Below are 5,909 nucleotides of genomic sequence, written 5' to 3' on the forward strand. Positions count from 1 at the left end.
CTGTTTTGCACGATGCTCTCCCCTGCTCCAGCAGAAGTGTGATTTTGTCTAACCTAGTGCATCTGCTCAGGAACCATGTGAAGCACGGCCACGTGCAGCAGCCCCTTTCCCCATAAACTCCCTACACCCCACAACCTCTAGGATAGAAAGCATTGTAAATCTCAATAAAGTATAGGTTGCATGTTTCATTCAGGCTTCATATAATTCACCGTCTAAGTAAATCAAAGTGGTAGATATGAAAAATATATTTTATTGCAAGTCATCTCTTTGCTTATAAGAAAAGAGGTAAGTTTTTCACCCATTTGAAATATTTTCTTTATGTGCTTCCTTTAGACTAACCTGATGGAATCTATTCTCAGTGTGTCACCCAACAAACAGTGGGGGTACTGGAGAGTATTTCCCCCAATGAAGTGTTATCGTGCTCCATGGCTCCTAATCCTTCCCTGGCCTCAGGAAAAAGCTACACTACCTCTCAAAAGCATCTCTGCTCACAAAGGTTGCACCAAACAGCACCATGGCCCTGAGGACCGCGTGGCAGAAGTTTCTTTCTCGGGGGTCAACTCATTTGAAGAGTTTTTGGTCAGTGCTGATATTTGTGGGACAGAGCATAACATAGGGCTGCACTACATACACACCTGGGCTTTCAAGATCCTTGACAGTGCTTTCTCGTGACCTACAACTGCACCCCCTCTCTGGTTTGGGGGCAAGTGATAGTGCAGTGTTAAGGGAGAAAGAAGCTGAATTCTTGGATGAAAGCTTGGGTCAAACTAACGTTTCTAATATTTTTATTAAAAATAGTAACTCCAATTCTCTCTGCTCTATATGGCTATCTATTTACCTGACTCTTCTCTCTCTGCTGTCTGCTCACTATGACTCTCCTCTCTCCTACTCTGACTTCATTCAGTCTCTGCTCTTTCCTTCTCTTCACTATTATTCACTTAGGTCTCTAGTTTTCTGCTTTGATGTTTGTCTCATCATGAAATTTACAGAGCTTTATTTGGAGTCAGAACAGGGAATTAAAGTATCATTTGGGATCCTTCTCTGATGGCTCAGAATTTGTCTTCTCTGGGATGCAATCTACATGATGACTGGGATTTGATGTTTTATATGACATAGAAGGTGAATGCTAGAGAGAGATGCTATCCAGTAGCATCTCACTCTAGTTGTAGCCTAACTGTACCAGGTAAAACTTTCCATATCAGAGCTCAAACTTTGTACACAGAAAAAAAAAGGCAAATGGCCACACTTATTTTGTGAGAAAATGCACAGATCAAATGTAATTAAAAAGATGAAAATCTGTTTAAAAGATTAGATTATAGAACAAGAACAATATATAATCTAGGCTTGTATTTATGAATTAAATGTATATGTTTAATAAAGCATATAGCAGTATAGGAGCATAGGAGATAGAACCAGACATCCGTTTATGAGAAAAGAAAGAGAAGAACTGTGGTACAAAAAATGTGGTTAACATTTCAGAAGGTAAAGGAAAAAAATAAGGACTAAAGCAGGGAAAACAGCATGCTTCACTACTGTGATGACCCCAAAATCAGAGAGGTAGGCTTGTCCAGGAGTGTTAGGAAATAGTAACTGAATTGAATGATTAGATTCTGAGGTGGGGTTGATCTGACTTAATGCATACACTTTGTCAAGTGCTGCTTCTCTGTACTCATGTCCCCAAATGCTTTCTCTTTACTTATTTAAAATAAAACAAAATAGAATTACGTGACCTCACTTTCATGTTTGTCCATTATCTGCCCACAAATATACCTCTTACAACTTTAATTTAATGAGAGTGGAGTTTTACAGAGATCATCTTTATGTTTACCTGAAGCAATTACTGCTTCTCCTCTTCTTATGATTGTTTTTTACTCACTCTTCTCACCCAATTTCTCCTCTCTTAAGAACAAAAACCTCCCTCTCTTTTGTCTTTACCCCCGTGTATGAACCTAATATACTGAAACTAAGTAATCATTAATTCATTTTCCCTTTCGTAGTTGTGAGAGACGATTGGAACTGCCCATCAGAACTTGTAGTTTTATAACATCTCTAGTTTATCACACTAAAGTAATATTATTTTCACTGAACTGCGAAGAAACAAAGTTTTATTTAGATGTTTCTGTTTATTAGAAGTAAATAGACCATTTGAATTTCTAATATTGAAAATCTAATATTGAAAAATACTATTGAAATTCTACATAAAGAAACCTAGTTTAAGTTTATTGAATACTTGAGTTTCAGAGAAACTCATTGGAATATACAGTTTAACACATTTGAAGCCATAACTCCACTTCTTTCTCATTTTTGAATCTTCACTGACCAAACAAGTTATTCTCTAGGGATCTTTCTACCTTTGGAATCAAAACTGATTTGGTATTATCACATACAGTTGTGTGTAATTCTTATGTAAGTAATTATCTTATCTAAAGGCATGTTACTCTTCCAACTTGAATGTGAAGAGGTTGAGGACATCTTTCAATGCCACACTACAATGACTGCAGATGTGAGTAGGTTCTTAGTATATATATGATGACTTGATGATGTTACTAATTCATTGATGGATTGGTGATTCATGAGAAGGAGGAAGAGTTTCTCAAAATGCATGCTAAAATAAATTCTAGATCATTTGTCGTTAATATTTAAAAAAAATCATAGAAATATTATGAGACATAGTAAAGATGATAACTCCCCAACTGAAGTAATAGACTAAACTGGAAAGGAGAGAAAACTTGATAGATTGAGTATATAAAAATGAAACAAGAACTAAAGAGCTCAAAATTTAAAAATATCAAAAACTTAACTACAGGGGCTTGCCCCATGGCATAGCAGTTGGGTTCGGAGCGCTTCACTTTGCCAGCCCAGGTTTGTGGTTTCAGATCCCTGGTGCAGACCTATGCCACTCATCAGGCATGCTGTGGCAGCAACCCGCATACAAAAAATAGAAGATGGACACAGATGTTAGCCCAAGGACAATCTTCCTCAAGCAAAAGGAGGAAGATTGGCAACAGATGTTAGCTCAGGGTGACTCTTCCTTGGAAAAAAAAGAAAAAAAAAAACTACAAAAGACATATATAATTCAGAAAAGATGAAATACAAGAAAGAAAAATATAAAATATATAAAGTGTTATACCATATCATTAATCAAAGAAATATATTTTAATGCTATTAACCAAGTAAATAAGATAATGCCCCAAGTCAAATTTTTATTAGGAATCTGTTCCATATTTCTATAATCTTAGAAATAATGTAAAATGATCCAGTCTTTACATAAGAGGGGATATTTAACCAGACAAATATAACACTGAGAAACCTGGAAGAATGGATAAGAAAGTAAGTTAATTGTGAAGTGTGGAATTGGTTAATTATACATTTTTCAAGGGTACTTTTTTTACCCTGTAATCTACTGTTAACTTTGGATATTTTGTTATGAAAATATTTTTGTGTTATAATTAAAATTTCTCTAATAAATATTGAAACAAATAAAAAGGCCATTAATAATTATGAAAATTTTCATATTTCATGTCAGCAACCTCTTGCAAATTTAATCTGAATAAAATATTAAAAATAAGCAAAGGCTATAAGTGAGAAGAGGCTTATTCAAAAGCTTTCTATTAGAGTGAATATTTGAAAAGAAGTAACATAAAAATAAATTATAAAATTTATATTATGAAATGTTGATATGTTAACTTACAGTTGCTAAAATGGACAATTGTGTTACAGATACTCTTTAACTGCATGCAGAAAGACTTTTAACAATCAAAAATGAAAATAAAAAGTATAATATTACAGGACGATTGGAATTCTATAGATATGTATGTATATAAACAAAGAATACAGTAGAATAATGGGAATTACCTGTGTGTTAAAATTTTGAAACAGTTTTTGAATTATGTTTTCAGAGAGACAAAAATTGGAAGAATAGAAATCTCTGAAATATAGTGGTAGGAGAATCATATATGAGTAAAGACATTGTTCAATTTATAGAAATATAAGAAGTGGCACATCACTTTGGATCCATGGCATGTGGAACTTGATACCATGCATCCTCTATGAGTAATATATTATGTCAAATATATAGTAATTTTCCTCAATAATGCCAACCTCAGTGATTTACTCAAATATTTTATGTGCCATGACTGACACTGAAGGTAAAATTATGGCCACTAAAAGCCTAAAATTGGAGGAATAATTTCTTCTTAAAGAATAATCCACCCAAGATATTTAAGAGTCACGAATAGTGGATGCAAACTGGTGTCCAAATCAAGAAATGTGTTTTCTCAAGAGGGATTCTCTAAATGAATTATTTCAAAAATATATAGGGATGTTATTTTTCAGTAATTGAGATGTGTATATACATATTATATGCTCATATACATCATATACATATACTTAATAAAATGTCTATTAGAATTTCTAATTTTCATATGAAGAAAGAGTTTTAAGACATTAAAGTGATTTGATCAAGATCATGCAGCACAGTCATTAGTACTCAGACATTGGCAGAGGGAACAATCACTTGTAGGCTTATTATTTTCCCCCCAAAATCATGATCCACATAGGAAAACCTTGAATAAATACCCATGGTTAAAGCATGGACAATAGCATTAAAAAGATGTTTCCCAAGCAATTATAATGCATGAAAACTTTGAGGACCACTGAGTTATATGTGTTAATGGAATCAGAACTGTAAAGTTGGAATTCAGAGTCCAAGTCCATTGCTATTGCCAAGTCACCATTTTCCTCATGTTCTTTGCAGATGAACAATTTCTCATCTGCATCCTTTCCATGTTCACTGTAACCGTGGAGCTGAAATAGTCTGAATGAGTTAATTCTGCTTGGGTTAACACAGGAGGTACTAAAGGAGAAAATAATGTTTGTGGTCTTCTTGCTTCTCTACCTCACAATTCTGTCAGTCAATTTAGTTATTGTGATGACCAAGACATTGCCAGATGCTTGGAAGCCCCATGTACTTCTTCCTTTTCTACTTATCTTTTGCTGATATGTGTTTCCTACCAACTGCTGCTCCTAGGCTGCTTATAGATTCTGTGTCTGAGAAGGAAGTCATCTCCTACGATGAGTACATGACCCAGATCTTTGCAGTTCACTTCTTTGGGTGTATGCAGATCTTGGTGCTCATCTTTATGTCCTTTGATTACTATGTGGCCATTTCTAAGCCCTGTGATACACAACTATCATGAGCCAGCGTGTCTGTTGTGCATTGGTAAACCTGGCATGGGTGGGGTCTTGTATCCATTCCTCAGCACAGAGTCTCTTGGCTTGGAAATTACCCTTCTGTGGCCCCAATGTTACAATAAGTATTTCCATGATATGCAATGTTTGTTGAAAGTTGTATGTCATCAATCAACATAGTGTTTAATTGTGTTGCTATATGCATGGTGACTTTTGCAATCCTGCTTATCTCCTATATTTATATCTTATGTTCTCTGAGTAACCACAGTGCATATGGAAGAAGGAAAGCCCTCTCCACTTGCACCTGCCATGTTATCGTTGTCATCTTGTTCTTCACTCCATGTATATTCACATACTCTCACCCTCTAACCGCATTTCCAATGGAAAAAGTGGTGGCTGTGCTTTACACTATTGGGGCATCTTTGCTGAAGCCCCTCATTTACATTCTGAGGAATGAAGAAGATAAAAATGCCAAGAGAAAGTTATGGTGCAAAAACTGACTCGAGGTGGAAAAACAGAATACTCCAATTGCCTATTATGTAAAAGTTTAAATAAAATTGAATTGATAGAAAAGAGAAAATGTTGTCATTCCAACGTAGGCAATCTAATCCTTTTCCAGGGGGGTGTTTGGAGAAATATGAAAAATGATCACAGAGCACAGACACATTTCATTTTGAGTCAATATCACAGAGCGTCAGCATATTGAGAACAGCAGTATT

The 5,909-nt window shown here is 35.1% G+C and overlaps 1 pseudogene; it reads left to right on the top strand.

Annotated features, from left to right (window-relative positions):
• The first annotated feature begins 514 nt into the window (after window positions 1–514).
• LOC124236785 (olfactory receptor 4C11-like) lies at window positions 515–5,690 on the top strand (annotated as a pseudogene).
• The last annotated feature ends 219 nt before the right edge of the window (window positions 5,691–5,909 follow it).

The sequence above is a fragment of the Equus quagga genome, chromosome 3 (assembly GCF_021613505.1).
Source record: "Equus quagga isolate Etosha38 chromosome 3, UCLA_HA_Equagga_1.0, whole genome shotgun sequence".
NCBI classification, from domain to species: Eukaryota; Metazoa; Chordata; class Mammalia; order Perissodactyla; family Equidae; genus Equus; species Equus quagga.